This window comes from Camelus dromedarius, chromosome 3, assembly GCF_036321535.1.
Source record: "Camelus dromedarius isolate mCamDro1 chromosome 3, mCamDro1.pat, whole genome shotgun sequence".
Taxonomy (NCBI): Eukaryota; Metazoa; Chordata; class Mammalia; order Artiodactyla; family Camelidae; genus Camelus; species Camelus dromedarius.
This window is the reverse complement of record NC_087438.1, coordinates 96,465,993-96,476,222: the sequence shown is the minus strand read 5'-3', so window position 1 is coordinate 96,476,222 and position 10,230 is coordinate 96,465,993. Positions and strand designations below refer to the sequence as shown.

Below are 10,230 nucleotides of genomic sequence, written 5' to 3'. Positions count from 1 at the left end.
GAACTTGGGACCAGCCTCAGCTTGGAGGGCAGAGCAGAGAGGAAGAGAGAAAGGGGGATTTCATTAGCCTGCAACAGCTGGGTGGGCCTTGGAGTAGACAGGTGCAAGTGGTAAGCTGTCTGGGAGGCTATCTAAAGATAGGGGAGGCCTCAATGCTCAGAGTCAGGCTGCCCCAGCAAAGGCTCATTCCTGAGGCTGAGGTGCCAGCTCAAGACTCCCAGCTTGTACTTCAGTCTCTCTCTGCCCAGGTCTTTCATCCTCCTGGCTTCCTTCTTCTCCTTTACTTCTTGTTTTCACTTGCCACCACTCCTTAATTGTGTTGTGGTTGATCCTTTCTGGACCTGGACCCAGTGGGTAATCTGGCAAATGTGAAAGGACCCTGGAACCCGTACCTGTTGGAAACACAACAGTCTTTGTGTAACTGCTGTAACTGCATGGCATGATCTCATCTCATCTTCAAAACAGTCCTACAAGCAAGCTTCTCTTAATACCCTCCTATTCCAGTTGAGGAAACTCTCATTCTAAGAGGTAAAACGAATTGCTCATGGTCACGTGGCTGCTGAAGCAGGACTTGTTTAAAAACTAGGTGACTCCAAAGCCTATGACTTTTCCACTGCAACTTCAGATAAAGAGCGTTTTCAGGTCTGAGCTGTACTTTCTACACTGGTAGACTGTGGTGAACAAGGAGGGCCCACAAGCACCATGTAGTAGCCACTGTGGCCTCAGAAACAGAGAGCTGGGGAGGGTCCTCTGGTGTCTTCCTCATGGGGCAAGAGCCAGACCCTGAGCTCACAGGAAAGTGTATGCTGAGAGTGGAGATTGCTCCATCCAAGTTTTAAAGGCACTAGGTTACTCTGAAGTGATGCCAGTAGATGCCCTCTGCTGTGGCAGTGGTTTGGCACATGAGCCTTGGAGTCTCGTATACCTGGGTTCAAGTGCTATGCTGGCACCTGCTTCTGTAGGTGACTTTTGGCAAGGCATTTAAATTCTCAAAGTCTCAGTGTCTTCATCTGCAAAATGAATATGATAGTAGTAATTTGCTGCAAGAATCTAATGATATCATTCTCATAAAGCACTTAGCTTAAAACGTGGACCTCAGTCAGTGTTAAAAAAAAATGGAATTATTGGTATTAAAATTGGGTTAAAAGTAAATACCTGTCAGAAATGTTCTGTATCTTGATCTGGGTGGTAGTTATATGTGTGCATATGTAAAAAAATCCACATTGAACTATACACTTAAGATCACATTACTTTTCACATGTGAAAATGGGTACTTTTGACATTTTATAGTGTGTATCTTACACCTTAACAAAAAAACAAGAACAAGAAAAACAAAAAAGAAGCTCTTGTGAAGTAGGATTGGTAAAGTGGAAGGGTTCAAATTTTTAAAAAATTGTAGGCTAAAACATAGAGGAAAATGTATTATGGAGGTATGTCAGAAAGTTAATTAGTAAAAACATGTTCCCCTCCTCGGAATTCGTCGTGCTTGTGGGATTTGTTGGTTTTTTAAAATGTGTAATTATGATTTCTTTTATTAGTCTAAGTAAAAATTCACTTTTGTAGTTAGAAGAATGTGAATGACACCTCTTTGGTAGAGCTTAGCAGTGGGGCCCTCTTCCTGACAGGAGAGAAAGCAGGAGTTGCTAAGGTGGATAAGGACAGAGCCACACCAAGCTTGTCCTCCTCCCTCAGCTGGTTGGAACCAGTGGATGGCCTGGGTGTGGGGTTCTGGTGGTCCAGTCTGCTGGGAAGTTTGCTGTGATCAACTCAGCCTGTTGCCCCTACAGAGTGAGCTTCCACTGGTTCATCTTCCCGACTGTGAAGAGACTGAGCAACATAGTGATGTCAACTGGATCAATTCTCTCCCTTCTTAACAGTTCTCAGCTGTGACCTTAGAGGTGAGGAATCCTTAGGGGGACCTTATTGAGTAATAGGGATTAAGGACACTGAGAAGGGGGGTACCCTGTCTTTGAGCTCCTGATGAGCAGGGCTGGTAGTGAGGCCTCCCATTACATCCTGCAGCAATTACCTTGGGGAAATGGAATTGGTCGAGCCTGCCTTTCCATTATGCAAAGAAAGGGCTTTTCAAGTAAATTTCCATTTAAGTATGAGCTTAGATCAGTGAAGATGGGGCCATAATAGCTTAGATGGTCATCACAGCTATTAAAAATACATTTTTTTACCCTGTGCTCAGGCTGCCTTGTCATCTTCATATCATTCATCCCCAGAAGACTGTGACTCAACCTTTTCCAAGCTTCTGGGAGCCAGGTTAATGTCCATCTGTATTCTCAACTTTTTAATTCTTTGACATTCATGGTGGATAACATTTATGTGCTTGACACAGCCCATGGATGTATCCAGAATGTGATAAAAAGTCAGTCCGGGATGGAGATGGAGATGAGTGGTGGGTAGTAAGTAAAACACTCCACTCACTGGTCATTTTCTTCAATGCTGGGCTTGCCTCTCTCTTTAGACCAGCTGCTGTTCCCTACGCAGATCCTCAGACGTACATGGTTTGTTTTTAGCTCAAGCCCTTCAAACTGTTGTCTCTGCTGCCTGGATAGCCTTTCCCCATGCTCGACCAGGCTGACTCTCCCTCTTTCTCTAGGTCTTAGCTTGAACCTACGTCTTCAAGGAAGCCTCCCCTGACCCACTCCCTACCCTCAGACCAGGTTAGGGCCTTGAATTGGTTTTCTATCTTTGGGTTACAAACTGCCCTGAACCATGTTCATGATTCTGCCGTTTTGACTAGGCTTAGTTTTGTCTGGGTGACCCCTGAAGCTGCAGTTGTTGGGTTGACTGGGTGCTAGCTATTCCTGAATAGCCTTGCTTGTATGTCAGAAGCCTCAGCCAAAATGGTGGGAAGAACTGCGACAGCTGGAATGCCAGGGACAGTTAGGAGGCTAACCTGGGGCTTTCTTACATGGTGGCTTCAGGGCAGCAAGAAAGTGGGAATACAAGCTGCAAGGCCCCTTGATGCTGAGGCTCAGAAGTCACATCATATCACTTCTACTGCATTCTGTTAGTTAAAGAAAATCATACGGCCGGAAAATATTCAAAGGCAGAGAAATAGACTCAATTCTTGATGCAAAGTCACCTTGCAGAAGGGCACATATCCAGGGATGGGAGGACTTACTGCCATCTTTTCCCACAGCCTAGCACAGACATTTGGCTTTTCCTTCACTGCTCTTTTCATAACTGTTGTCAACTAATTCCTTACATTATTGGGGTTTTTTTGTTTTGTTTTTATCCCCCACTAGACAACAAGGTCTATGAATGTAGGGACTGACTGTCTCATTCATCACTCCTATGTCTGGAGCTTGGCATATCATGGGAACTAAGTAGTTGTTAAATGAACAGTTGGATGAATGAATGAATAGATAAATAAGTGAAAGACAAGGTTCCAGGAGTCCCAAAGTTGCAGCATAAGGCTTTGGAGATAGTCTTGGGTTTGAATCCCAGTTCTGTCGCTTCCTAGCTGTTCTACTTTAGGCAAATTGCTTAATCTCTGAGCCTCAGTTTCTTTATCTTTAAAGTAGAGATTAAAATGTACCCTACCTCACAGTCCAATCCTAACTATGAATGTTTCAATGCATTTACTCTCTTCCCTTTTCTTTGTGACCCTTTTAGCTTTCCCTACTCAACAGGTGAGAGCTGTTAGTTTCCTTGAGTTAAGAGCCTTCTCCCAACTCCCAAGCATTGGAGACTGGGCTTTCAGGGCAGTTGGCCCTCAGAGAACATTTTCTGAAGGTCATCAGGAGTCTATTCTATATAGAAGCACTGCCCCAACACTGTTAGTAGCTGCAGACTAGTGGTTCTCAACTAGGACTGAGTTCTGTCCCCCAGGGGACATTTGGCAATGTCTGAGACATTTTTGGTTGTCACACCTTGGGGGAGGGGCACGACACTGGCATCTAGAGGCTATCAGCCAGGGATGCTAAACATTGTAGAATACATAGGACAGCCCTCTCCCAGCCCTAACAAAGAATTAACCGGCCCAAAATATCAATAGGGCTGAATTCCTGCTGGGAAATGACTGTTCTTTTTGTCCTCACCAGGTTTAGATGTAATAGATTCTTCCTGGTCATAGTCAGCCATCACCCTTCTTTAGCTCTGGTGTCTGGTGATGGCACAGTCCTCCCTCCTGGACCACACAGCTTTTGAGCAACAGCTTTTCTACTTAGGCAGTTTGAAGAAAGGGGTGGGAGGAAATGGCTCCATCTGTCGGCCAGAGCTGGGATCACAGCAGGAGAAGACAATGGCGTTTTTCCAGGAAAGACCCTAGGTGTGACAGCATGTGACTGGATAAAGTTGTCATTGAAGCTGTGGTGTGGGACAAGCTTAGGGTTAGGGCTTAGGGTTGTATTTAGCTAACTCTTATTCTTTCTTCTTGGAATGGTTTCCTTCTTATTCTTTCTTTTTAAAAATATATTTTAAAAATTATCCCAGAGGCCTAGACCCAGGAATGGAGATGATCTTAGATCTTCATTTTCTCAAAGCCGGTTAGTGTCCTGAACTTGACAGCACACCAGCCAGGAAGGTATGCTACACCTAGCAGGTGCTTGATAAACAAACACATGCTGAACTGAATCCAGAGATTAGGAGAAACTGCACAAGCACACAGCTGCTTTTAATGCCCCTGCTGGGAAGAAAATTTACTGTCTCAGAGAAAGAGAAAGAAAAGGAAGAGGGAGGGGAAAATTTTTAACTGATTTCTTTGGATCCTTACAACAGCCCTGTGTGGTCAATTACTGACAATCAGTATTATCACCCCCATTTCATAGATGGAGAGGTTATGTGACTTGCATAAAGCCACTGCTGGTATATAATGGACACACAATTTGAACCCAGGTCTCTCTAGTTCCAAAGTTTAGGCCTATTTCCATTATACCACAGAGTTCTTCTATCAGAGAAGAAATGAGTTTAAGATAATAATAAAAATATAAACAACTCCTGGGGTGTAGGGTATAGCTCAGTGGTACAGTGTGTGCTTAGCATGCATGAGGTGCTGGGTTCAGTCCCCAGTACCTCCATTTAAAAAATAAATAAATAAGCCTAATTACCTTCTCCACCCCACAGACAAAAAATAAATTAAAAAATTTTTAAAATATATAAACAACTCCTATTTATTGACTTTCAACCATATGCCAAGGTCTTGTGCTAAGGTTTCACTAGATTATCTCATTTAACCCTTACACAAACATAGCATCATTAAATCTCACAAGAAGCCTATAAGGTAGGCATTGTTCTTATTATTCCCATTTTATAGGTAGAGATAGTGAGGCCCATAAGAATTAAGTATCTTGCTCTAGGTTTCATAGCTCTGCAGAAAGAAAAAAAGAAGGAATTCTTTAAAAGGAGCAGAATGGAAGAAAGAATGTACAAGAGAAAAGGAAAGGAGAAAAAGCAAAGGGAGAGGGACGAGGAAGGAAACAGAGCTGACTGAGAGTATAACTATGTCAATATGCTATGCTATGCATATGCTATGTTATGCCTGGGGGGGGCTTCTAAAGGACTGGTAATCTCCTTAGTCTTAGTGGCAGAAGAGGTGAGGGAGGGGACACCTTCACTGGGAAAGCGTCACAGTGAGACACACACATTGTGCCACCTATCACCTTTGGAAGTCGATCTGTGGCAAATGTGGCTCCCTGCCAAGTGGAAGAGAAAGTATGACTGGAATGCCAAGGCTAAAAGATGAAATACCACTACGGTCACATGAGGCCAGCTCATGGAATTGTATGCTGCAGACTCAGGGATGGAGTCCTTGAAGGAACAACACCTAAACCCAGGAGGGCAGCTGTTGCAGCATCCAGTCCCTCTTAAGGATTTCAATGATTAGACATGCAAGAAATGTTCCGGTTTAAAAATTTTTTTCTAGTAAATAAATAAATAAAAAAAAATAAAGAGCTGGATGAAAAAACAAAGAACTGGTACTGTTCTATTTCTTAAACTGAGTAGTGGGTCATGGGTTTCCTTTTAATATTATTCTTTATACTGTACTTACATACTGTATGTTATATATAAAGCACACTTATATACTATATCTGATGTAACTGTTTCATATCTGAACAATAGGGATAATGATACCTGCCTTTCTGGGTTGTCATGTGGTTTAGTTATCTGATATGTAAAGATCTCAGCAGAGAGTAAGTGTTCAAGAATAACTTACAACACCAGAAATTGACACAACACTGTAAATTGACTATAATTCAATACAAAAAAATAATAGCTTACATGTATCCAGTGCTTATTGTGTTAAAAATTGTTGTAAATATATTACATGGATTGTCTCATTCAGGTCTTACCCCAACTGAATAGCAGGAATTATTGTTATGATCCTCATTTTACCAATGAATGGCCTAAAAAACATGGAATAAATAATATTCCCAAGGTCTTGGGAATACTGATAATGATGGAGTTAGTGTTTGAACTTAGGTAACATGGCTTAGGGATCATATTCTATACCTCTCCAATCTACTGCCTCCCAGTAAAGAACTCATTATTACCACCATTCTCCCTCTGGAGTGAGAAGAAAGGTGAAAGGATGCGTAATGTTGCTTGAAAATGTAACAACTTTTAACTCGGCTGACATTGATGATGTTGGAAGGGCAAGGTTTTTTGGGGGGGGGTCCACATCATTAAAGGTGGTGATTATGACTTTCATTTTTAAAATATTTAACAATAAGATAATTACTTAAATATTTTCTCCTGTAAAAGAGGAACAATTTAAGTCTTGAGTGAATGAAAGAATGAATGTGAGGTGGTTCCTGGTGATCAGATGAACACAAAACAGCTTATAGTAGACCCTTGAACAACATGGGGGTTAGCGGTGCTGACCCCCTAGTCAAAAATCCACATATAATTTTTGACTCCCCCAAAGTTTAACTAGTAGCCTACTGTTGACTGGAAGCTTTGCCAATAAATAAGCAGTGGACTACCACCTACTTTGTATGTTATAGGCATTAATGAGTGTATTCTTATTTTAAAGTAAGCTAGAGGAAATGTTATTAAGAAAATCACAAGGAAGAGAAAATAAATTTACAATACATGTATGTATTTATTTTTTAAAAATTCACTGGAAGCCTCCATCGTCGTTTTTTACTGTTATAGTGTTTATTCCAAGTCTTATATACATTAAAAATTTACCCATGATGGTTAATGGTTAAAGACTCTAAGCATAAGGAACCCTGATGTTGAAATACTAGTTAATATGGAGCTTACAAATGATTAATTCTGCAAATTTGCTTTAAGGTACTCTTCAACATATCTGTAAATTGCATTTATCTAATAAAAAATCTTATCTGTCACATCAAAAAATCTCTGGGGCTTAATAAAGCAATGTTGTAACTGAGCAGGACCCTATGGGGCCTTCCTGGAACAGACCTCCCCCTCATCATGTACTCCACCTGCCTCTTGTCTGTAGAAAAACTTGCTTCTTAGGCTTCCCGGAGTTCCAAAGAGTACATTTAACCAGAGAAGTGAGAAAATGCAGAAAGAAAGGGGAAAAGTCAAGCAAGATGAAATAATAATAGTTTAGCCATTAAACAAAGTAGAGGACCTTTATTTCCCCATCAAGGGCTATAGATAATATTCTGAGCCATGTCCTTTGAGCTGTTTTGCAGTTACTAAAACCCTCACCAGGTGGAAGAAGTTAACTATATGCTGCCCACAAGCACGTAGATCTCAGACCAGTTGGAACTAGAATATCGATGATGATGATGATGACTTTACCACCAACCAGTCAGAAGAACGTCCCTGAGCTGGTCACACACGCCACAACCCCCCTTCCTCATCCTGTCTTTAAAAATCTTTCCCTGAAAGCCTTCAAGGAGTTCACGTCTTTTAAGCACTAACTATCTGAACTCCTTTCTTGGCACTCTGCAATAAATGCGCTTTCCTTCACCACAACTCTGTGTCAGTAGATTGGCTTTATTGCATGTGGGCAAGAGGATCCAAGTTTGTTTCCGTAACAATATTACAAAGAAAATAAAGCCAGGGTCTGAGGGAAGGGGAGAATAGGAAGTGACTGCTAATAGGTATGGAGATTCTTTTTGGAGTGATAAAAATGTCCTGGCATTAGATAGTTGTGATGGTTGCACAGCTATATGAATATACTAAAAACCACTGAATTGTACCCATTAAAAGAGTGAACTTTGTGGCATATGAAATATTTTAATAAAACTGTTATTTTTAAAAGTCATTTGAATTTTGCATTTTAATAAAAAATGCTTATCTTTAAACATAAATACTTTTCCTCCAATTCATTCAATGAAACTGACACTTCAGAATGAAAAAAAATCCCACCATTATTAAGGAATCTATCCTGTGGAAATAATCCAAAATTTTTGTGCACAAAGTTGCTCAATGTATCATAATTTAAAACATATGAGAAGTCAGTAATTCTATAAATATGTGACAATGAGAAACTTGAAAACTAAAAGATGCTATTTCTATTCAACTGAGTATTGTGTAATTTAAAAAAATTAGTTATGAAATTGTAAGATACAAGTCTAACACAAGGGATTGGTTATGTATATTTATGGTACAACAGTATAGTGAATTGTCTTGCAGCCTTTAAGAATATGTTGTAGAAAAATAATTATTAATATGGGAAAATGCTCATAGTGAATTATGTGACAAATGTGGGCAGCAAGACAGTATAAAGCTGTAAACACAGATAGATAAAAAAATACAAGAATCCACTGATTTCTTTGGGTGGGAATTGTATGGTAATGTTCAATTTATTTATTCATTTATTTATTTAATAGACTTTTTAAAAGTGCAGTTTTAGAGTCACAGCAAAATTGAGCACAAGTTACAGAAATTTCCCATATACTGCCTTCCCCATACATGCATATCTTCCCCCATTATCAACATTACCTATCAGAGTGCTTTTGTTACAATTGAAGAACCTGTATTGACACATCATTATTACTCAAAGTCTCTAGTTTACGTTAGGAGTCACTCTTGTGTTGTACATGAGTTTAGAGAAATGTGTAATGACATGTGTCTACCAATATAGTATCATACAGAGTCTTCTCACTGTCCTAAAAATACTCTGCCTATTTAACCCACCCTCCTCACTAACCCCTGGCAACCACTGATCTTTTTACTATCTCCATAGTTTTACCTTTTTGAGAATGTCATATAAGTGGAATCAAACAATACATAGACTTTTAAGATTGGCTTCTTTCAGTTAATAAAATATATATGTTTCCTCCATGTTTTTTCATGGCTTGATAGCTCATATCTTTTTAGTGCTGAATAGTATTCCATTGTCTGAATGTACCAGTTTATTTATTCATTCAGCTTCTAAAGGACATCTTGATTGTTTCCAAGTTTTGGTAGTTAGTAATAAAGCTGCTATAAATATCCATGCACAGGTTTTTGTGTGGATATGTTTTTAATTCCCTTGGCTAAATACCAAGGAGTAAGATTTATGCATCATATGATGAGTATATGTTTAGTTTTGTAAGAAACTGCCAAACTATTTTCCAAAGTGATTGTACATTTTGCATTCCTACCAGCAATGAATGAGAGTTCTTGTTGCTCCACAACCTTATCAGTACTCGGTGTTGCCAGTGTTCTGGATCTTGGCCATTCTAATAGGTGTATAGTAGTGTATTTATTTTTCTTTATGGATACTATATTCTTCAAGTTCTCTGCATTGACCATACATTATTTTTGTAATAGAAAAAATGCATTATAAGATAGAAATATGCAAAATCCATGTAAGGACTCGGCAGGGAGTGGGTGGTGGTGGTGGAGAAATAAAAATTATATAACATTACAAACAAAAACATAATACAAAGTAATGATAGTATGAGAACAACTATAGTTTTAAAAATTGAACAAAAATTGTGTGAAAATTATATCCAATTTATCTTTTCATTTATTGGGACAAAAGACTGGCTACCTCCAAGACGTGTTATTTATAGAGAAGTGCTTGCCAAGAGCCTCTTGAAATCATCTCTATTTTCTTATTATTTTAAAATAAAAACATAAAAATTATCAAATTATAGGGGGGAGGGTAGAGCTCAGTGGTAGAGCACATGCCTAGCATGTACAAGGTCCTGGGTTCAATCCCTAGTACCTCTGTTAAAATAAATTAAAAACTCAGTTACCTCTCCCCTAAAAAAGAACAAACAATTTTAAAAAATTATAAAATTATAGACAATTACAAAAATAAACAAAATTTTAAAAGGCAAGAGGGGTGGGTATAGCTGGTAT

At 39.4% G+C, this 10,230-nt stretch overlaps 1 pseudogene; it reads left to right on the top strand.

The window, feature by feature from the left end:
* The first annotated feature begins 5,289 nt into the window (after window positions 1–5,289).
* LOC116149524 (large ribosomal subunit protein eL37-like) lies at window positions 5,290–5,823 on the top strand (annotated as a pseudogene).
* The last annotated feature ends 4,407 nt before the right edge of the window (window positions 5,824–10,230 follow it).